We start from the raw sequence: 23,924 nt of genomic DNA on the forward strand, positions 1-23,924 counted from the left end.
TTAACGGGCGCCATTTTGGGGCTGCAAGGTCGTCCATTACGGACCGTTGTTACTGTGAGCCTCTCAGCCTCTTGACTTCAAGGTCCAGCCGTCTGTCGTCTTGTGATTTAGAGGCTGGACGTTATCTGGTATTTTTTCCCTTAACACCCTTGCCAGCCTTTTGTCTCTCCTGTCAAGGATAGCTTGGCTGGGCTGTCTTTAGGCTACCCTCGCAGTTAGGGGTGCCTAGGTGTATATAGTTCAGATCGTTCTTGTTTATATTTAAAAAAAAAAAAGGATAAAAAGAGGAGAAAGACGATAACTATCATAAATATTATTTTTCATTACCTTTTTCACTAGAAAAACCCAAAAAAATAATAAAATAAAATAAAATAAAATAAATAATAAATAAATAAATATATTCGAATTTATCAATAATGGCGGATGCCTATTTTTCATCGGATGCGGAGCATGAGCCTAGCCCCCCTAGGGTTCCGGCCAAGCACAAGTCCAAATCTCGCAGCAGGGTCGTATCTGCTTCTGAGGACTCCCGCCAGCCTAGGTCATCGGCAGCGGCGGATAAAGATGCGCAATGACGCCACAGAGCTTTGGAGCGCCAATATGACAAGGCCAGACAGGCCACCTTGGCCTCAGTTTTTCCAACGGGCCAGACTACAGCACCTTTGCCTTCTTCACCCAGCAGGGCCCAGGCGCCTGATCCGCCACAACCAAGTCCTTCTGGACGCCTGTCCAAAAGAGCTTCAATCTCCTTGCCTGATGTTTCATCGGTGGGCTTGCTCCATCCTGCTCCCCCGCCTACTTCTCGTTCTGAGGCGACTTTTACACCAACCGCCGCTGGACTGCGCGGGGCTGATGGACAATTATCGTCTTCCCAGATGGACTTGCAGTTTTTGCTGTCTAATGCCTTGTCCTCCCTGTGGGCCGCAGGAATTCAACAACCGCCCATGCCTCTGGCTCCGACGGTTCCCCATCAGAGGCCTCAACCTCCTATGGCACCAACTCAGAGGCCCTCTCACCATTTGGCACCCGATTCTTCGGATGATTCTGATTATGGGGATAATGCGGTCGAGGACTTAGAATTTTCAGAGGACGAGGGCCTCATCCCTGATGTTCCTGCCTTTACCGGGCTGTTCAGGCCCTCATTGTTCAAATCTCTTCTACATAAGGCACGTCAGATCACAAACATGTCTGTTTCTTCGTCTGCAACATCTGAGACCGCGTCCACGTCGACCCCACACGAGGCCTTGTTCTCATCTTCCAAACCGGGCAGGGACTTCATCCCCTGTCCTCAACTTTTTTCTAACGTGCTACAGTCTCCTTGGTCTTAACCTGCTTCGTCCACGGGCCCCAATAGCATTGATAAGAAATTGTATTGTGCGGCACCAGAATTGGATGCCATGCTGTCTGTGCCTGTGGTGGACACTCCCATTGCCAACCTATCCTCATCGTCCTTACTGTCAACGGATGCGCTGGACGGATTGAAATCGGAGGACAGGAAGTCTGAGCTTTCCTTTCGTAAAGAACATCAAGCCCTGGAATGGGCAATTAAAACCGCGACCGCCACATCCTTTTTCAACCGAGCAACGCTGCTTTGGCTGAGGCAACTTCAGGATAGGCTACCACCAGAAGACACACGTCTCCACCAAGACAAAATTGTTGCAGCGACGGAATATTCGGCCGACGCTTCCTTAAATTCTGTGAAGTTTACATCCAGGGCTTTGGCCTCGTCTATTACGTCCCGTCGTTTATTTTGGCTTAGGAACTGGAGGGCCGATGCCAAAGCTAAGTGGCGCTTGGCGGCAGCGCCCTACAAGGCTCCGAATCTGTTCGGCTCCGCTCTTGATCCTGTTCTTATCGAGGATAAGGACAAGAGGAAGATTATGCCGACTTCCTCATATCGCAGGCCTGAGAGACGTTATACGCCTTATTATCAAAGACAGTCCTTTCGGGCGACTTCCGGGTCAGGCGGTGCCTATTCGCAACGTCCACAATTCTTTGGCTCCGACCGTTCCTCAGATCGCCAGCGGTTTCGTGACAGAGCCAGGAACTCCTCTGGCTCCAAGCGCCCCTTTCGAGGAGCCGGATACCGTCAATTCCGCAGGGGGAAATGACTGCGGGTCGCGGGATCCCATTGGCGGTCGTCTGCAACTTTTCCACCATCAATGGGAGCAGTCGACCTCGGACTCTTGGATCCTTCATATGGTGTCTTCCGGCCTGTCGATCGAGTTCCTGGGATGTCCGCCTTCTCGACACATTTGCTGCCCTGTGCCACGTTCTCCCGAACAGGGCCGCTTGCTACAGGAACAAGTTTGCCATTTACTCAACATCAGAGCAATAGAGAGGGTCCCGCCGGAACAACATGCCTTGGGATTCTATTCGACACTCTTTCTCGTCCCGAAACATTCCGGGGGTTGTTGGGCCATCTTGAACTTGAAACAACTAAACCTTTTCATTTGCTATCGCAGATTCAAGATGCACTCCCTGGGGTCCATCTTGGGGGGGGGGGTTCGTCGTGGCGACCTCCTTCAATCGGTTGACCTCAGGGAGGCATATCTGCATGTCCCAGTGTCACCTTCACACAGGAAGTTTCTGCGCTTTCAAATTGGGGACGATCATTATCAATATTGCGCAATGCCCTTTGGTTTATCCTCCGCCCCAAGAACCTTCACAAAATTAGTGGCTGTAGTGACGGCGTCACTCCGAAAGATCCCGGTACGGGTACTCTGTTACCTCGACGACATTCTGGTGTTTTCATCGTCCAGGAGTCAGGCAGCTCGAGACCTTCATCTTGTCATCATGGCCTTCCAGAATCACGGATTCTCAATAAATTTTCCCAAGAGTCACCTTTACCCGTCCACATCACTGCTGCACTTGGGGGCGGTGATAGATTCTATTCGGGGTCAAGTTTTTCTATCTCCAGACAGAATCTCGAGTCTTCAAGACCTGATACGTCAAGTTCTGTCTCATCGCTCCATCCCCCTTCTCCAGCTGTCACAACTGCTGGGGAAGATGGTGTCGTGCTTTTCAATTGTTCCATGGGCACGACGTCACGCGAGGCCATTGCAATGGTTTCTGCTCCCTTACCAGCGCTCGGGACGCAGCGATTCCCTTCACAAAGTATACCTTCCATCTCAACTTCGGCTGTCGTTTCAGTGGTGGATGGGATCGGCCGTTCGCAAGGGCTCGCACTTTCTGATTCAAGACAGAATGACTCTAACTTCGGACGCCAGCCTTCGCGGCTGGGGAGCCCACCTTCAACATCAGGTGGTGCAGGGTCGTTGGTCCGTTCCAGAAAGAGGCCACAACATCAATCTGTTGGAACTCAGAGCAATCCGCCTGGCCCTCAAACATTTTCAATCTCAGTTGGAGGGTCACCACATCCTTGTGCTCACGGACAACATTGCAGCCAAGGCCCATGTAAACAAAGAAGGCGGGACACATTCGAGGTCTCTGATGTTAGAAGCGGAGAGTCTATTCCGGTGGGCGGAACGCCACCTTCTTTCTTTGAGAGCCGATCACATCTCCGGCGTAGACAATGTGCGGGCAGACTGGCTCAGCAGACAAAGTCTCGATCACTCGGAATGGCAGCTGCATCCGAGGCTCTTTCACGAAGCCATCCTTCTATTCGGCACGCCTGTTGTGGACTTGTTCGCCAGTCCATCGAATGCCCAACTTCCACTCTATGTGACTCGTTACCCTTGCCAGTCAGCGATGGATCACGACGCGCTGTGTTGCAGCTGGCCCCCGGAGCTATTGTACGCCTTTCCCCCAATTCCCTTGATTCCTCAGGTAATTTGGGGGCTTTTGGAGGAAAGGGCCGAAATGATCCTGGTGGCTCCCAACTGGCCTCGTCGACAGTGGTACGCAGATCTTGTGGCTTTATCGTCTCGTCCACCGTGGCTGATTCCACGAGACCGCATCGCTCTACGCCAAGGGGTCATCGACCACCCAGAGCGAGGATGGCTCCAATTGGCCGTTTGGCGTTTGAGCGGCTTATCTTGCGAAAGGACCGACTGCCCGACTCCGTCATAGGTACGATCCAAGCTTCTCGTAGGCTGTCAACTTCACGGATATACGACTCTTCCTGGAGGGCTTTCTGTCGCTGGTGTGCGGCCAACCTGGTGGACCCTACTTCAGCCCAGATAGAGGATGTTCTGTGTTTTCTACAATCCGGCTTAGACAAAGGGTTGTCACCATCTACCCTTCGTCGTCAGACGGCTGCGTTATCTACGGTCATTCGGTGTCCCCCATACTCGTCTTTGTCTATGCATCCGTTACTTAAGGGATTTCTTCATGGAGCAGTAAACCTATGCCCACCTGTTGTTCATAGATACCCGACCTGGGACCTTTCCCTTGTTCTTCAGACCTTGATGTACCCTCCTTTTGAACCTTTGGGGTCTATTCCTTTAAAGTATTTGTCCTTCAAGTTGACCTTTCTTTTGGCGATCACTTCTGCCAGACGGGTGTCTGAACTTTCCGCCCTATCGATTAGAAAAGATCTCTGTATTTTTCAACCTAATACAGTAATACTAAGTCTGGACCCAGGATTCTTACCCAAAGTGAACTCATATTTTCATCGGGCTCAGGAGCTTATCCTTCCGGATTTCTGCCCGTCACCGAAACATCAACGCGAAAAAGACTGGCATACCCTTGATGTGCGTAGGGCTCTACGTCGTTATATTCGCAGGACTGAATCCATCCGTAAAACTGAGGCTCTTCTGGTGTCTTTTCACCCACCTTTGGGCCAAAAGATTTCTCCATCTACAGTGGGCAGGTGGATTAAGACATGCATTGCTACAGTTTACAAGCAACGCTCTCGTCCTGTGCCGAGTCGCATCTTACCTCATTCTACGCGTAGTGCGGCAGCGTCGGCCGCCTGGGCTACGCAGGCTTCAGTTTCAGACATATGTCGGGCCGCCACTTGGTCGTCTGTGACACCTTTCATCAGGCACTACCGGATTGATACGTATGCTTCAGCCGAAGCATCCTTTGGGAGACGTGTTCTCCAAAGTGTCCTTGAGGTTCAGGGGTCTGAGTCCAAGTAGTTTTTTCCCGCCCTGGGATGTGAACTTTGGTATATCCCACACGTGAATTGCAGGAGCAGAGGGCTGGAAAACGAACGTTGTCTTACCTGAACGTTCCTTTTCAGCTCTCTGCGACTGCAATCCACACCCGCCCTGTTGGTTTTCTGATTCTTGTGTTTGGTACGGGTTCCAGAGATTTTAAGTTTATATGGCTTGTTCTGAAATTTTGATTTGTCTACTAGGTGGTCACGCCTTCGTTCAAAGACTGGTGCAACATGGGAAGGTGGGCGTGGCCACAGCACGGAGAGACAGTTGAAAAAAATCACCCAGTCAATAGGAAGTGAGGAAGAAGGAAACCCACACGTGGATTGCAGTCGCAGAGAGCTGAAAAGGAACGTTCAGATAAGACAACGTTCGTTTTTCTCTCTCCCCATCCTCCAGAGCCTTTCTAGGAGTCTGGGGAGGGCGAAAACAGTTTTCCCCACCCTCCTCAAAGGCCCTTTGGAGGCTGAAAACAGCCTGTTTGCCAACTTCATTATTTTTTTATTAACACTAGACAAAGCCAATGTGAAAGAGATTTTATCATCTGGAAGTAAAGTTTCTCAGTGTTTTATCAAGAGATCTATTAAATGTAAGAGGTCTTTTAAAAAAAATGGAAAGCCCTTCATTCAGGATGGAAAACCTGAAGTTTCTTTCTGCATTTATGTTGGTCCTTCATGTTTTAATAGCAGCAGCTAAGGCAGTTTAACATAGGCCTCTTCGGATCAGTGAGGGGCTTTCCAATGTTAACATGAGCGTGTTTGTTGAATTGGTTTTTGTTGCCCCGAAAGTAAAACTTGGTTGTAACTTTGCTGAATTGTACTGCTAAACAGTGCTACCCATCTTATAAACTTTGTGTCTGAATCATGAACATCTGCTTCTGGGTGTTTTTAAAAACAAACAGACCCCCCGCCCCCCATACCTTTTCTTGCAGAACTTGAATAGTGAAGGGAGTTCAGCAGAGAATCACTGGAACGTGTAAAGGTTTCACTTTTACGTCCCACCGCATCAATCATTAAAGGAGACTCTGGCAGGTTAAGCAGGCCTAATTGGCTGATTTACAAGAAGAATCACTTTCAAAAGAGGGTTGCAGTTCATTTGCAGCATGAAATTAAAAGCAAAACTCGCCCCCACACTAAAAGTTCTCATTGGATGGTAAATTAATGCTCATGTTTGCCCCTCCTAATGAGAGCATCAGGGCCTTAAAAACAATCTCATGCTTGAACTGGAAAGCTCCCTAAACTTTAAAAATCTTTGATAAAATGTCCTAGAGGATATGGGGAAAATAGTGCATTATGAGTGATTTTTTGTTTATGAAATTTCTCTTCTTAGAGATGCTTATGTATCAAGAGCTGTCAAGATATTTTTCATAACTTTCTGCAGTGCTAATGAAATTAATAGCAAATCGGCATAATATGAGCCCACAAGATTAACCAGCAGCTATGAATTGTGTCTTTAAGGCTGTTCAAATTGACTTTTCTGCTTGCTGCCTTATCTGCATTTCAGGGTGGCCAAAATTATTTTTGGAAGTCTATGAAGTAACAAAAAGTGGAGCAAGTATGTGGGGAGAAGTTTACTTTCTCACAAAATAAACAGGCTGGTAATCAATTCATGAAAGATTATAAGCTATGTAAGCTTTAGCATGTAAACTTCTTTCAAAGTACACATAGATGCAAATGTTGCACCTGTTTGCACTCCTTTAAAAAAAAAGCATCTTTTCCTAGGACTGTGAAGCAGCCACACAGATTGTTGTAGTCTACCAGCAGCCTGTGGAGCTGGCAGCAGAGTCGGACAGTGAGGAGGCTGGGGAGGAACATGGGCCAGTCCTGGAGTCTGGGAAAGGCTCGGACGAGGGCTCTGTGTCGGAGGCAGAGAAAGGGCCATCTGGGAAGTACGTGCTGCCTCTGGAGCCTCCAGAGTCAGACCACTGCAAGGCAGAGGAACAGGGTGAGCCTGTTCCCAGTGTGCACATGCGCAGAGCTGCCAGAAGGCAAGAACAGTTAAAACAAAAGGGATGACTTGGGAGTAGGGCTTGGAGATGATTGGCCCCTCCCATAAGATTTAAAAGAGGAGCAAAGGCACGCGGGCCTTTGCAGGAAGCAACCTTGTTAATTCTGTGCAGTTTAAAGTCTCTTTGATTCTGGACTCTGCATGTGGCTCTGCCAATTAGGTCTTTGGCAGCGTTTCAAGGGAGATAAAGGTGTGTGATTATCAGCCTTATCCTGAAGGACTCTTTACAACTATTTGGGATTCATTTGTGAATGAACAGAATTCACAGCTGTTAAAATAAAACAGGTTTTTGGGACTACTCGTGTGTTTTACTGATTCAGGAGGCCTAGGTCAGAACACAGATGTGGGAAAAGATAAGGCTGCTTTAAGGAGTTCTGGAAAGACAGTTCATTTGTAGTTCTATGCATTCCAAACTACTTTTTTCCCCTTTCATATCAAAAGCTCCGCACAGCCCTTAAGAGATCATCTCCATTGAATGACCCCATAATCCCTTGCAGGATGGAGTCTGGGCAACTGAATGGAGCTGAGTGTTTACTGGCTGGATGCCCTTCCTGTCACCCTAAGAGATAACCAGTAAAAATGTACTTTCTTCACAGATAGTTCTCGACTTACCGCAATTTGGACCAGCATTTCTCTTGTTAAGAAGGAGGTTGCTAAGCGAATTGTGCCCAATTTTATGACCTTTTTTGCCACAGTTGATAAGAAAATCATTGCAGTTGTAAAGTGAATCATGCGGTCATTAAGCGAATCCAGCTTCCCCCATTGACTTTGCTTGTCAGAAGCTAGCAATTATGTGACCTCAGGACACCGCAATCATTGTAAATACATACCGGTTGCCAAGCACCCATATTTTGGTCACATGACCTGAGTCCTATTGGAGAAGGGCGGTATAGAAATGGAAATGGAAATGGAAATGGAAATGGAAGCATTGGTTGTAAGTGCAAGGGCTGGTTATCAGTGCTGTTATAACTTTGACCAGGCACTAAACAAATAATTGTAAATCGAGAATTACCTGAATTCATTTCATAGCAAACTCATGAGAACTGCAGCCATAATTAATAACAATTTCCCTTTGTTTGGAATGAGAGTCGGCAACATGAAAATCTGAGTTTTTAGTCTAGTGCAAGGGTCTCCAAATTTGGCAACTTTAAGACTTGTGGACTTCAACTCCCAGAACTTCAAGTCCACAAGTCTTAAAGTTACCAAGTTTGGACACCCCTGGTCTAGTGGCTAAGGTACCAGGTTAGGAAGCAAGAGACTATGAATTCTAGATCCACTTTAGGTATGAAAGCTGGCTGGATGATTTTGGACTAGTCAAATCTCTCTCAGCTCATGCTATCAGGCTCGGACAACAAGCTGGTCAGTCAGTTTCTGTTGCAATCAATGAATAAACCCTTGATCGATCTGAAAAAAAGTCAAACCTGCACTTGTGGAAAAACGCTAGGAAGAAAAACAAGGTCAATTATAAATAGGAGGAAATGAATTTTACCTTCACCTCAAATCGCTCCAATTCGGCATCCATCTATATCTAATACACGTAATAATTTAATCCACAATATAAAAATTTGCATACATATTTCATCCTGCTTTTCAGCAGTGGAAATAAAATACTGAAATAGATATTGTGAATTACAGCCTTCAAGAATTCACCACCAGGTCAAGATTTCTGTCATTCATCTATACCAGTGGTGGCGAATCTTTTATTCACCGAGTGCCAAACAGGTACGTGCTTTGTGCAATTTGCGCATGCGCGTGCCATCCATGCTAATGCATGGCTCCTCCCCCATGCGCAGCGCATGCAACCACACCATCTGTGCATGCACACAGCTTTCATGCGTGTGCCCCACGGTGCGCTTCGCACACAATTGCACTATCTGCGCATGCACCCAGGTTTCACATGGCTCCCCTATGCGCGGTGTGTGAAATCGCACCATCTGCGCATGCATGTTTTTGCCTGCGCAATGCACACGCACAAACACCATCTGCATGCACATAGTACATGTGTGTGCATGCACAAATGTGCGCGCATGCGTAAGAGAACTCCGAAGACCAGCTGGGTTCCTCAATTTGCGTGCATGCGCACCTGAGGCCCGAACACCAGCTGGGGCGTGTGCTTGCATGCACAGCTGCAGGTGAGTTGAGCGACAGTTCGCGTGCCTGGAAAAATGGCTCTGTGTGCCACTTCCGGCACACGTGCCATAGGTTTGCTATCATGGATCTATACCATTGCAATGGTACAAGACATGGCAAAATTTGTGGGAGAATTTCCTGCCTGTTGCAAAGCAGAGTCTCAGGACATAGTATCTGGGAATGAAGTCTCCAAATTTTCATTGGCTGGTCTCAGTGGTGATACTGAAACTCTCCATAGAACAGAACTGAGCCCAATTTTAAGCTTTCATTTATTTTACAGAATTTACCATGAGGAGAAGCTGTAACCTATAGGCTGCTTTCCCAAAAGTGCTTTTTCAAGAGGCAACTGGACTTTCTGGTTTTTCTTTGAAGATGTTTCGCTTCTCATCCAAGAAGCTTCTTCAGCTCTCACTGGATGATGTTGATGAAGAATGGAAGGATTTATATGGAAATCAGAGCTGAAGAAGCTTCTTGGATGAGAAGCGAAATGTCTTCAAAGAAACACCAGAAAGTCCAGTTGCCTCTTGAAAAGGCACCCAATTTGGGACAACCATGACTTGAATGACTGAGAATAGGCTGCTTTGCTTCCTTGCTGTACTGGGGACATCGGACCAAAGATAAAAGAAGCATGTAAAGACATTTTAGCATTTGTATTCATTTGGGTGACCTTCCAAAATGTATGCTAAAAGCAAGAAGGTCTCCCTGAGTGCAGTATTATAAGACCAGATAACAGATTTGATCTGCCTTCTTTATACGCTCTAATCTTACTTAATGTGCACCTTATCTCATGTAAAGCTAATCTTGTGTGGAGATTTTGAAAGATATGATTTGATATAGTACTCAAATGCTTGGATTCTCAAGGTGACCTGTAAAAATGACATCTTCCAGAGAGGAAAGATTTCTCAGCCACTGCTAGCCATGAGGAGTTATATCGAGTCTCCATGATTAGAGGCAATGGATGCTTGTTTGCAGTGAGCCAATAGTGACAGCAGCTGATGCATTCCATCCAGTTGCCATTGTTGGGAGACCAACTAGATAATAGTTCAAGACGGGGGGTTATTTTATGATCCCCAGCGAGAGGGATGAATTAACCTTGGACTGCGTATTACCGTGTTTCCCCGACAATAAGAATGGATCTTATATTATTTTTTGCTGCAAAAGTTGCATTAGGGCTTATTTTCTGGTTAGATCTTATTTTGGGGGGGAAATATTGTACTAATTGTGTCGGTCTGGCTGATGATCTTAACTGGGGCTTATTTTTGGGGTAGGGCTCATTTTTGGGGTAGGGCTTATATTACGAGCATCCTGAAAAAATCATGCTAGGGCTTATTTTCCGGTTGGGTCTTATTTTTGGGGAAACAGGTTAGTAGTGGAAAAGTCTATGCCAAATTAGGGAGGGAACGCTCTGCTGAAAATGGGTGGAGCCATTGATGGCACATGCCACTTACTCACTTTTTCTCTCTCATGGATGTAGACACGTTAAAAGGATCATGGAACCCAAGAGATGGATTAATATAAGGAATGAAATAGCTGGGACAGAAGTCAGGTCCCATGTTAGAAAGGACTATTGTCTCTCTCTCTCTGTGTTTCTCTCTCTCCCCACACACATTACTTACCCTGAAGGAAAACTCTAGTTCTTGTAAGATTGGATCCTGCAGCACTATCCCGGGACACGTATATTCGCCTTCATTCTTGTAAGAGATATATAGAAAGTGAAATCAGTTACGAAGTACAGGCAGTTCTTGACTTATAGCTGTAACTGAGCCTAGTTGTAGTATGTGCTGGTCATAAAGCAAGTCATTATGTGACTGATCTGATTTTATGACATTTATTCTGCAGCGGTCATTAAGCAAACACAATAGTTGTTAAGAAAACCCATTGTCTGCAGTGGGGTTTTGTGGGGTTTTTTTGCCTGAAATCAGAAGTAATTGTTGGTTTCTGGCAAAAAAAAAAAAAAGGTTAAAAACCCTAAATGCAATTAGATTTGGGGGGTGGGGGGCAGGCCGAATCTAGTTTGTAAGTTACCTTTTGGGGAATCCTTCATAACTTTGAAGAAATGGTAAGTGACCAGTTGTTAGGCAAGGATTACCTATAGATTGTTTTGTGTTTATATGTTTTTATTTTTCTTCTTGTACCAAAGGTGCTTTTTCAGGAGGCAACTGGACTTTCCTCCTCCTCCTCCTCCTCCTCCTCCTCCTCCTCCTCCTCCTCTTCCTCTTCTTCAGAACTGAAGAAGCTTCTTGAAAGAGAAGTGAAACAACTTCAAGGAAAAACAAAGAAAGTCCAGTTGCCTTGAAGATGTTTCACTTCTCATCCAAGAAGCTTCTTCAGTTCCGAAGAAGAACCGAAGAAGAACAAGAAAAATAAAAGTCCAGTTGTCTTCTGAAAAAGTACCTTTGGGACATGACCCGATTGACTGAGAATTTTTTTTCTTGTGGTGAATTTGAATACATATCTGATGTTGCAGTGTTCTGGCTGTGACATCTGTCACTCTAGGATGATTCAATTGATTTGACTGGCTAGGCTTGTGTTTTCCTCTCCCACTCCCCAAAGCTGTAGGCTCATATGTGTCTCCCCAATGCTGTGGGCTCAGTGGAAAAAGACGACCATCCTAAATAGAGTTCTTCAGCCAAGAATATATGAAACTGGGTTCTCCTTGGTAGAACCTCCAAAAAGCCCAGGGCTCACTTGTTAGGAAAACAAATGGTGGTTAACCTAAATGCATATGATGCCATTGTGAATATTTATGAAAACTTTTAATAAAATGAGTACTTTTTTCAGGATCTCATGACATTAATTTGAAAAAGACTTTGCTGATATACTGCTTTTAAGTATCAGGATGTATCATACTTGGATGGAACAATATACTATCGATATAATTTCAAGATGATTGTTAAGATATTACCTCAATATTATACCTATTAGCAGTGGTGGGATTCAGCCAGTTCGCACCTATTCGGGAGAACCGGTTGTTAACTTTCTAAGCAGTTCGGAGAACCGGTTGTTGGAAGAAATCTTATTTTGTTTTTTTCTACTTTACAGGGCTAATCCTGTAAGAAAGGCAGGAAGAAAACATTCTAGTGTTGTTTCTAGCCTAATCTTTATTCCCCTGCTTACAGAAACTGCCTCTCCGGTTAACACTTATTACATTGTAACAGCTAAGGCGAAGCACCTATCGACGTGAGTGATGTTGAGTTGGCCACACCCACACAGTCACATGACCACCAAGCCACGCCTACCCAGCTGGTCATTAGGGCAGAGAACTGGTTGTTAAATTATTGGAATCCCACCACTGCCTATTAGGATCATTTAACACAGTGGTGGGTTTCCAGCGGTTTGCCCTGATTCGGGCAAACCGGTAGCGGTGGCAGCAGGAGGCTCCGCCCACCTGCCTTGACATCATCACGGGCACTCTTCACATGCGCAGAACCTTCTGTGCCTGTACAGAAGTGCCGTCTGTGAGCAAAGCACGTGCACACTCATAGTTCCAAACTGATAGCGAAAGTAAGTGAAACCCACTACTGATTTAACACCTTTCCATGGTTTTGGAAAGGGTCCTGGAATTAAGCCCTGGATTTTCCCCAATGCTGAGCTTTAAAAAAAAAAAAGTCAAAAGAAATAGAGGTATCTAGGCTATCAATATTCAATGTCTGGCCTACTGCAGTAGAGGCCCGGCGGGAAAAAAATCAATGCTCCAGTGAGCCATAAATTTTGAAAGCACTTGTGTAACATCATCTATAGTTGCCCTGTCTGATATTGGTAAACCAGAGGTAGATAAAGATATGTGGGAACTCTTTTCTGAATGTATTTTAGCCACTTAACTAGGAAAAAGATTGGATGAGATTGGGTTAATCTTTTAAGTGCAATTATTTATTGATCAGGCTTTGAATCATCGCACTGGTACAAATGCCTCCGTGGCCTCTTACCTGTGTTTTGCTTTCAGTCTGTGAATTATAGAAAATGAAGAGTGACATTAAACATGCCATCTTCGGGAATAGTTACCAGACTGCAGCAGATGAAGAAGTCATGGAAATCAGCGCCAATGTTCTCCTATTTTAGAAGATGCAGAGAGGGAAAATGGCATTTTATACTTTCAAGATAATTTTAGAAAGGCATTCTCTGAAATGGACGTAGTCCTTAACTCTAGAAAGAAACACTTTGCCAGTGAGATCAATGCTTCTCCTAAAGAAATAATTTAGAACAATTCAGGTTGGAAGAACAAAACAGAGACATATTCTTCTATCATTTGGCTAGTTATTTAGCCCTTCCCTCTCACTGAAAGTAAGTTGTGACTGCTTGAGCCTTCTTTGTATTGTTGAAGAGCACATACCTCATTTAAAGAAAAGAATGTGTTGTAGCTATATTTAACTTATTTGATATATTTCACAAGTATATCGCTTGCAATCTCCCTTAAATCCAAGAAAGCAAAATGTTTTTGCTTCATCATCATCAGTCATCAATTCAGTGTGATGCCTAATGTATTAGTTATCCTGTGGTAGATGACAGGAGCGATCACTGAAAAAGTACATTATTTTGTGAAGGTAAATTTAACTCTAATTTTACATAGGTTTTTCATTAAGTTGGATTGTCTTAATAATTTTACACAGATATTTTTTTTATTTATTCTTGCAAGAGCCCAGAGTTTTCTATTCCATCTGCTTCCCAGTGCCAAGATAGTAATTCATAAGGTAAAGGTAAAGGTTCCCCTTGCACATATGTGCTAGTCATTCCTGACTCTAGGGGGCGGTGCTCATCTCCATTTCAAAGCCGAAGAGTCAGCGTTGTCTGAAGACATCTCCGTGGTCATGTGGCCAGCATGACTAAATGCCAAAGGCGCATGGAAAACTGTTACCTTCCCACCAAAGGTAAGGGAAGTTTTTCTACTTGCATTTTTTTACTTGCTTTCGAATTGCTAGGTTGGCAGAAGCTGGGACAAGTAATGGGAGCTCATCCCGTTATGTGGCAGTAGGGATTTCGAACCGCAGAACTGCGACCTTTCGATCGATGAGCTCAGTGTCTTAGCCACTGAGCCACCGCGTCCCTTGTAGTTAAATCACTTCCTTTTTCAACCTGTGGTTCCATTGTGTGTGGGAACTACCAGAATTCTTAATCCTTCTGCCATTTAGGTTGCCCGATCTGAGAAACTTAAGTTTCCCTTTGGAAAATTGCACTCTAATTTGGCAAACGATTATTAGAATATAAACCTGTTCCCTGGTTTTAGGCCAAGTCTTGAGAGCAGGCAGCCACTTCGATTTGTGGTTTTTGAAGTTTGTAATGGACTAAAGCACAAGAATCTTTCTCTGTAATGAGGATTTGGTTGATGAACATAGAAGTGAAATGTTCTGTCTTGTATGCAGCTCTAAGGATGATAAGAATTGTTTATCAAGATATGCTTCCCATGTCTATGGGATAAGGAATGATTGAGGAACTTGTATGGATTAACATTTTGACTTTCTTCTTCTTTAGAGGTTAGGAATTTAGAGATTAGTAGCCTAGGTTCCATGGATTATCCACAGGGCGAGCTTTTAGCTCAGAGTGGGATAAAATAACAAGAAAGGTAGTTAGTGAAAACAGCATTAGAGAAATGTAGTACAGGTAAGTCCCCCAGTTAAAACAATTCATTTAGTGACTGTTCAAAGTTACAGTGGCACTGAAAAAAGTGATTTATGGTTTTTCACACGGTTGCAGCATCTCCATGGTCACCTGATCAAAATTCATAAGATACTTATGAATTTTGCTGTGTCCCAGGGTCATGTGATCAGCTTTTGCGACCTTCTGACAAGCAAAGTCAAATGGGAAAGACAGATTCACTTAACAACCATGTTACTAAGTACAGAGATCCCCCTTAACAACTGTGGCAATAAAAATCGTAAAATGGGACAAAACTCACTTAACAAATGTTTCACTTAGCAACATAAATTTTGGGATCAGTTGTGGTTATAACTCGGGGACTCCCCGCAAAGCAAATGGAAAAACAGGGTTTTTATATTGTAGTGAAACTATTGGGTCAGTTGGTTTTATGCACTGAAATTTAGGACTTGTACTAAGTTTATTTGCCGCTGAAAATGATTTGTTTTATCATTGTTTTGGCATTTTTTTACACATGATATTGAGCCACAAATCTAGGCTGCAAAGGAGCCCCTGACAAGGCAAAGCTAGAGAATTGCATGATGGCTTAACATGTTGTAAATTAGCTTCTATTTCTTTAGTTGATTTTTACTACAGCGCGATTTTCTTTTTTGTAATGCTGTTTGATTCCAGTGTGTTCAATTCTGCTTAGTAGCTCAAGACTGAAAGCCAGATCGAGATTGGTGGGTCTGTCTGACATGCTCATCTTCAGCCTCCGTTCACACACTTGCAGAATCATAGCTAGTTAAGAGTTGGTGTGTAAATTTTTGGATGGATTATACCTGTATATTTCACCACCTTGCTTAGCAACCCAATTCTGGTCCCGATTATGTTCATAAATTGAAAATTACCTGTAGTCAGAGTTCTTGAAACACAGCAATCTTTTTCTTGCTTTTTCAAGTGGCTTTGTTTTAGTAAGTCCATCCACAGAGATAAATACAATTTCCCCAGATGAGATGCAGTACAGAGATACAGCTCAAAGCTTATTTCCAGGTCAGATCGCAGTTTAAGTACATAACTTTGCCTTGAACATTAATTCATCTTTCACCAATGTGTAGAACTGACAACAGCCCAGGAAATGCAAAAGGCGAGTTATTTTTAAATGCAAAATCTCTGCCTAGCTGACTCCTTAAAACAAGAAACGGGCAGAGGAATATTTATCACCCTTTCTGACTTTCCTGATCAATACAAGCGACTAAATAGCTGCTGCTTTCGGCTTATCAGGATTGGGGAATATGTATATAATTATATAAGCATCCCTCTTGCTGCCTGGCTCCTATGATATATATGAAGTTACTTTCTACGAGTCAGAGTATCGGCCCAAAGTAGTTTTCAACTGCGGTGTCAGTAGCTGTAGCTAAAATGCTTACAACCATCTCGTAACTCTCAAGGGTATGTCACTTTACAGCATGTGCTCCCTACGTAGAATAACATTTCTGAAATGTTGTGACAACCTGATAACAGTGAAGATCCCTTGAAACAGTATCTTTAAGCTTCAGAACTGGCTCAGGACATTTTGGTGACTGAACTGATGACATCCTGCGCATAGGATGGCAACTGAATTGTATTTTGACAGGCTTTTCCATTGTGCTGCTAAGTCAATTCATCTACATATGGGATTTCCTCATCTTCCTGTAAGGGACCTCATGCATTTACTTCACGTGGGAAGGTCTTAGACCATAGAACGTAGGGTAATAGGGTTGGAAGGAAGGTCTTCTAGTCCAACCCCCTGTTTCATTCTGCTTAACAGAAGGACTTGCTCTGCTTAATTTCTTAAGAGATAGGAGGCACTCTTAACACTCTTGAGGATTTTGGCTTTTTCTGTTAGTGGTCCATGGATACCCAAAGATAAGCGGCAGAATCATCATACTGGTCCCAATAAAGCAGGAGTGTCAAACTCAAGGTCTGCAGCCCGCATCCGGCCCGCGGAGTGATTAGATCTGGCCCGCTGGGCTGCCCTGGAAACAGCAAAGGACTGGCCTGTGGTACCTCTGCCAATGAAAACGCAGCTTGGGAGGGCTGCACACGGCCATCCCAGGCTCTGTTTTCGGCCATGATCGTCTCTTGCAGCCCGCTGCCAGTGAAAATGGAGCTCGGGGTGTGTGTGCGCGACCCCCCCCGAGCTCTGTTTTTGCTGGCAGAGGGCTGTTTTTGCTCACCCAACACGAGTGACGTCGAGCTGGCCATTCCCACCCAGGCTACCACGTCCACCCGCCCCCCTGAGGTAAAACACAACCCAGATATGGTTGAAATCAAACTCAATGAAATCGAGTTCGACACCCGTGCAATAAAGTGACCTTCTCTGCTGATATATTGACATTGGGAGTGGACTGTGCTCTTGGCTTTCCATTCGACCTCTGGTGAATACAGGTAGTCCTCAACATACGACCACCATGAGTGCAATTTTTTGTTGTTGCAAAGTGAGACAATTATTAAGTGAGAGTTTTGCCCCGTTTTGCAATTTTTCTTGCCACAGTTGTTAAGTGAATCACTGATTTGTTAAATTAGTAACTCAGTGGTTAAATGAATCTGGCCAGAAGGTTGCAAAAGATGATCACATGTCCCCAGAACATGGCAACCGTCATAAATATGAACCAGTTGCCAAGCATCCGAATTTTGATCATGTGACTGTGGGGAAATGCTGCAATGGTCCCAAGTGTGAAAAATGGTGATAAATCACTTTTTTTCAAGTCCGTTGTAAGTTCAAATGATCATTAAACGAGCGATTGCAAATCAAGAACTACCTCTACATGTAAATTTAGAGGTAGTCCTCGACTTACATCAGTTCATTTAGTGACCGTTTGAAGTTATAATGGCACTGAAAAAAGTGACTTATGACCAGTGGTGAAATCTAAAATTTGTTACTACCAGTTCTGTGGGCGTGGCTTGGTGGTGGTGGGTAATGTGAAATGAGTGGGCATAGTCAATTTTTTTTTTTACTTTTAAAATCATTTTTTCTACAACCTCTTGGGCGAAGAGGTTGTAAAAAATGCTTTCAAAAGGCTCTGATGATCCCAGCTGAGTTGCCTGATCATCAGAGGCTTTTTTTCTTTTAAAAGCCTCTGATGATCCCAGCTGAGCCCTGCGATCATCAGAGGCTTTTTTTTTTAAACTTTTAAAAGCATTTTTTCGGCGGAAGAGGTTGTAGAAAAAATGTTTTTAAAAGTAAAAAAAAGCCTCTGATGATTGTGCGGCTCAGTTGGGCATTGGGGAGGGCCAGGGATTTTTGCTACTGGTTCTCCGAACCACCCGCTTCCATCGCTACTGGATCGGGTGATCCGGTGCGAACCTGGAGCATTTCACCCCTGCTTATGACCATTTTTTACACTTACAACCATTGCAGCATCCCCTTGGTCCCGAGATCAAAATTCAAATGCTCGGTAACTGACTCATGCCTATGACAGTTGCAATTTCCTAGGGTCATGTGATCCCCTTTTGCGACCTTCTGATAAGCAAAGTCAATGGGGAAGCCGGATTCGCTTAACAACCATGTCACTAACTTACCAACTGCAGTGGTTCACTTAACAACTGCGGCAAGAAACTGTAATAAAATTGGGCAAAATTCACTTAAGCGGCGGTGGCGCAGTGGTTAAGAGTGCAGTACTGCAGGCTACTTCTGCTGACTGCCGCTGTCTGCAATTTGCCAGTTCGAATCTCACCAGGCTCAAAATTGACTCAGCCTTCCATCCTTCCGAGATCGATAAAATGAGGACCTAGATTGTTGGGGGCAATATGCTGACTCTGTAAGCCACTTAGAATGCACTGTGAAGCGGTATATAAATCCAAATGCTATCGCTAAATGCTATTAACAAATATTTCATTTAGCAACAGAAAGGTTGGGCTCTATTGTGGTTGTAAGTCGAGGACTACCTGTACTTCTTAATGATACAAAGGAAGGGCTAGTATTGTTCCTCTTTCCAACCAATTCCCATAAAACCTGCCCTTCTCAGTAAAAGAAAAAACGATTTAATGGAAGGAAAGCAGCCTAGGCAGGTGGGCTAGAGGAAATCGGTCCCTGAAAACGGAGGTGTGCCAAAGTAACCGACCGCTTGATACTTCTGAGGGGAGGAGCAGGACATTCCGTTACATCTGTTCAATTTTCTGTCCGTGCACAATCCTGAGCAGACAGTCAGTGCATTGACAGTCTTGAGGTCAGGATGTTGTGGACCTTATTTACCAGTTATGTAGCTAGCTATCATCGCACAGCAGCTGTGTGGGGTTTCCCCCTCTGGGATCACAGGTTCCTTTCTGGCATCGTGCGCCGCCTTGGTTTTTGATTGAGGGTAAAAGGTGAATTGCTGGAGGGAAGGCCGCTGCCTGGTTGTGTAGCTTAAAACTCTTTATTGCTGAGGCCAGTTTGCCTCCACGAAAGGAAAATAGGATAAAGCCCGGTAACTGAAAAGGAGCAAGAACTCAACTTTCAGGAAATAGTCTCTTGAGTGGTCAGCCGCGGTAGATCCGGCCAGAATAGGGAATAAGGTAGGCACATGTGCTAGTGACTGGGAAGCTTCTGTCTCAGTGGCTTGATATCTGGCACAGTGCAGAAGGAAAAAGATGAACGGGAGGCTGTGATGGCCCTGGCACATGAATATGAAGAACGACGCAATTTAATTTTCACAGGTGATTCATATCCGCGCAAAGGAGAATTCTCAGATTAGTAGCTTTGCAGCAAGGGTGGTTGGCTTTGAAAGGATTTGTCGGAGGGCGAGAAAGAGTAGAGAGAATGGAAGAGTATGGCACAGCAATTCTATGAAATGAGTTGTAATGAGATTATGACCCAAATTAGAAATATTAAATATCTTTTTATCGCTGTAAATTATAAGTATATAGTTTAATTTTCTTCCTTCACTTCCCAGAAGGCAGGAATAATTTAATTGGACTCTGAGACAAGGATAGATTTCATTTAGACCTTTTCTGATTATTTTTAAAGCACCACTGAAATGATAATGAAGTGTGCAAGCCACAAATGGCAGCAGCTGCTGTTGCTGGGGCCGATCTGAGGATTCTGTTTTAGAAAGCCACAAGAGGGCAACCGTGTAACGCTCAATTCAGAAATTCACACCGTAAACTTGCAGAGTTCATGCTAAAATGCTTTATATACAGGCGCAGTTAGGCTGGCTCAACCTTTTAAGCTGATCTTTTGCCATAGGATAGCTTGAATCACTGATGTTTGTAAACTTTATGGATTTTCTCTAGGAAGTTTTGTCTGTCTATCTGTCTGTCTGTCTATCTTGTCTATCCGTCTACCTATTTACCCACCATCTACAATCTATTTCCTATCTCTGTCTGTCTGTTTGTCTATCTTTCTCTCTCTTCACCTATGTCTGTCTATCCTCACATGTCTGTCTGTCTGTCTATCATCTATCTATCTATCTATCTATCTATCTATCTATCTATCTATCTATCTATCTATCCATCTATCTATCATCTATCTCTACCTACCTACCTACCTACCCAGTGGTGAGTTTCAATTTTTTTTACTACCGGTTCTGTGGGTGTGGCTTGGTGGGCGTGGCTTGGTGGGTGTGGCATGGAAAGGATACTGCAAAATCTCCATTCCCATCCCACTCCAGGAGAAGGATACTGTAAAATCTCCATTCCCTCCCCAATCTAGGGGAAGGTACTGCAAAATCCCCATTTCCTCCCGATCAGCTGGGACTTGGGAGGCAGAGAATAGATGGGGACTGGGCCAGTCAGAATTTTTACTACCGATTCTCCGAACTACTCAAAATTTCCGCTACCGATTCTCCAGAACTGGTCAGAACCTGCTGAAACCCATCTCTATACCTACCTACCTACCTATCTCTACCTACCTACCTACTTACCTACCTACCTACTTACCTTTCATCTATCTATGGTATCTATCTATTTGTCATCACCTATATATGTGGCTGTCTGTCTATCATTTATCTATATCTGTATCTATTGTCTGTCTGTCTGTCTAGCATCTCAAGGGTGTTGGACTAAAGCAAATGGCAGGAAAATCCCAGTATGCTTTATGGGAATTAATTCAAGAGCAGAATAAGAATTCAGGCAATAGCAACACGCCATGGGTTGGGATGAGAACAAGTGAGAAAAGATAGCCCATGGCTTTTCTTCCACAGAGAGTCATTTCTGTAAAATGGTGTGAAATATTTGATGGATGACTGGGTTATACATTTTGCAACGTTCCTCTTGCTCAGATGCTGTCAAGAGTCTGTTGTACCTGGTATAAATGTTTCCTAGCCAAGCAGGCCTTGACTCTGGGGAGGGCATGACTCAATCTATACCTACTAGATGCAGTACATAGTGTGAACACTGAACCTTGAACACATGGGGTTTTGCTCTTGCAAAAGTGCAGCAGGAGGTCAAAATGATAACCGTTTAGCCTTTGCTGAATGTTAATTTACTTGGTCTGTTAATTACTTGGTCTGTTGTGTGAATGTTTGGGTGGTTTAGGGATGGGCAATTTGTGGTGGGAGGGTGTGTGCTTGGGGATTGTTATGTGTGTTGGACCTGGTCTTTGGGTGTTAAGTGAATTTCATTGTATGGGTATACTGTGTATACACGTACAATGACAATAAAGTTGTTGTTATTATTATTATCAATATCCCAGAGGATTTATTGTGTTTTTTAGAGAGTGCAAGTTCCTCAATTTTTTTTTTTTGTTGGTAGAAGGTAATTTGTCATTGACCAGCTCAGTGGTGAGGAGCTATGGCACCACCAATGAGCCTAAATCACTGTTCTGACTTGGAAATTGGAGTTAGTCATAACTGAATAGTAGAAAATATGTTTTGTTCACAGATGGTCCTTGTCCTATTTATTTGCAATGCTCATATATCATCATATTTCAAAACAACTTCAGTGGATCACATAGAAAACTTTAAAACAAAATAACCAAGAAAAAGGCAGTTAAAACAATTCCATCATCATCATCATCATCGTCGTCGTCGTCGTCGTCGTCGTCGTCGTCGTCAATCATCTGTCAACGTCCGAGACAGCACGCTGTTCAAAGTTGCCACAATGCGCCGTTGTAGAATTGCCACACATGTGCAGGGTGTGTGTGCGCATGGGGGCCACAGATGGGTGTCGGGAGATGGGACTGATGCTGGGAGGGGAGCCAGGAAGGCAAGCCAGGTGCGGTTGGTTCAGAAGCCATTCATGCCTGAAGAGTACTTGCTGGAGCCGGCTAGGGAGCAACCAGGGTCAAAAAGTACTTGCTGGAGCCAGCCGAGAGCAACCGGGGACAGGAGGGCTGGGCGTGCTGAGTCCATATAGCCAGCTGGTTAGCAGAAGCCAGTAATTCTGGCTAGAAATCCTTTTACTTGTATTGTTCACCACGTGCCAAGCTGAGACTTCAGTAAAGAGACCCATTCTGCTCACAGTGTGGCCTCTTCTTTTGCTGGCTTGGTTTGGAACCGTATCATCTCCTCCTCCTCCTCCTCCTCCTCCTCCTCCTCCTCCTCCTCCTCCTCCTCCTCCTCCTCCTCCTCCTCCTCCTCCTCCTCCTCCTCCTCCTCTTGCTGGCACATAACCCTACTGATAACAAATCAAATCTCTAATTAAAAGAGATTTAAGGCATAGTTATAGAGAACTAGTGGTTCAGGGTGTCAACCTTCTGAGGTAGGAAGGTTGGAAACATGGATCAGATGATAGGAAACATGATCAGATGAAACTAATTCTACTTTATTGCAAGGCTACATTTAAAGAATCTCATAAGTCTGAAAGCACAAATGTCTCGCCTTCTCTTTTTACAGCCTGATAAGTTAGGGAGGACCCCGAATTTCTTTCTGTTATGCAACCCCACCCATTTATCTGATTGTTCCTAGGCAGCAGCTCTTCTTCCCTTCTCCTCTTCCAAGGCCATTCCCACATAGCACTACACAGGGGTTAAATGAGCTCCAGCAGGAAAGTTGCATATACAGTAGCTGCCTGTGAATTCCATGGTACTGTCCTTTATCCAAATGTTTTGTATGAAAAAGAGAGAATGAAGGGTTTTTTTTGTTTTGTTCATATCACTATTTCTTTTAAATCTCAGAATCTGCTGACAATGGTCATTGCTTTAAAAGTATGTGTAAAAATGGAACAAAGAGTTGAATCAATGAAAATAATATTGACAATTACAGGTAGTCCTCGACTTATGACCACAATTGAGCCTCAAAATTTCAGTTGCTAAGCAAGAGAGTTGTTAAGTGAGTTTCCCCTCATTTTACAACCTTTCCTGACACAGTTGTTAAGTAAATCACTGCAGTTATTAGTAACACAGTGACTCTGGGCTTTCCCCTTGTCAGAAGGTCACAAAAGGTGATCACATGAGCTGGGAGACTGCATTTGCCATAAATGCAGCCACTTGACAAGCATCCAAATTTTGATCATGGGATCATAAGTATGCTACAACGGTCATAAGTCTGAAAAATGGCCCTAAGCCACTTTTTTTCAGTGCTGTTGTAACTTTTAATAAACGAATATTTGTAAATGAGTGGTTGTAAATCGAGGACTAACTGTATTGTGATGTTTATTTCTCATCTACATTTTCAATGTGCTTCCCTCTTTGTTGTGGCCCGCTAGCGGCCTGCGCGGATTGTTGCTGATCCCGATGACGAGGAGGCTGGTGTGGTGCTGCGCCAGCAGCCTGTGCAGCCGGCGTTTGAATCGGACAGCGAGGAGGCTGAAGAAGATGTGGTGCCAGAGGCAGGGATTCAGTCAGGGCCTTCAGAACCTCCAGAGGCTCCTTTAAGTGAAGAGGATGAAGAGGAGGAGCCTGTTCTCAATGCACGGGCACACAGAGCTGCCAAAAGGCAGGAGTGGTTCCTTAGGAGGAGGTCTCCTCGAGAGTAAGGCTTGGGGCTAATTGGCCACGCCCTTAGCCTATTTTAGAAAGTACGCAGCTTGTAACAAGCTGCAGGAAACAACTTTAGTTCGCTAATCATTGCATTGGGATATCTCTGCAACCTTGCTTCTGGGCTTTCTGCCAACTCCAGTAAGACACTATCTTATCTCCGGAGTCTCCGGAGAGGGGCGGCATATAAATTTAATCAATCAATCAATCAATCAATCTCTGGAATTATGGCAGGCTGTTAAGAACGCCTATTAACAGCCGGCATTTGTTAAAAC

At 44.3% G+C, this 23,924-nt stretch overlaps 1 protein-coding gene across 3 annotated transcripts in view; it reads left to right on the top strand.

Moving 5' to 3' along the window:
- TAFA4 (TAFA chemokine like family member 4) overlaps positions 1-23,924 on the top strand; it is a 180,807-nt gene that overhangs the window by 28,435 nt on the left and 128,448 nt on the right. The window contains exon 2 of one of the 3 annotated variants that reach the window (XM_060684192.2): positions 8,709-8,795. The exons of the other annotated variants lie outside the window; for them this stretch is intronic. The gene's annotated coding sequence lies outside the window, so the exon portion shown is untranslated. The remainder of the gene's footprint in view (positions 1-8,708; positions 8,796-23,924) is intronic. 3 annotated transcript variants of the gene reach the window in all.

Source organism: Pantherophis guttatus, chromosome 2 (assembly GCF_059756535.1).
Source record: "Pantherophis guttatus breed Tessera chromosome 2, ASM5975653v1, whole genome shotgun sequence".
Taxonomy (NCBI): Eukaryota; Metazoa; Chordata; class Lepidosauria; order Squamata; family Colubridae; genus Pantherophis; species Pantherophis guttatus.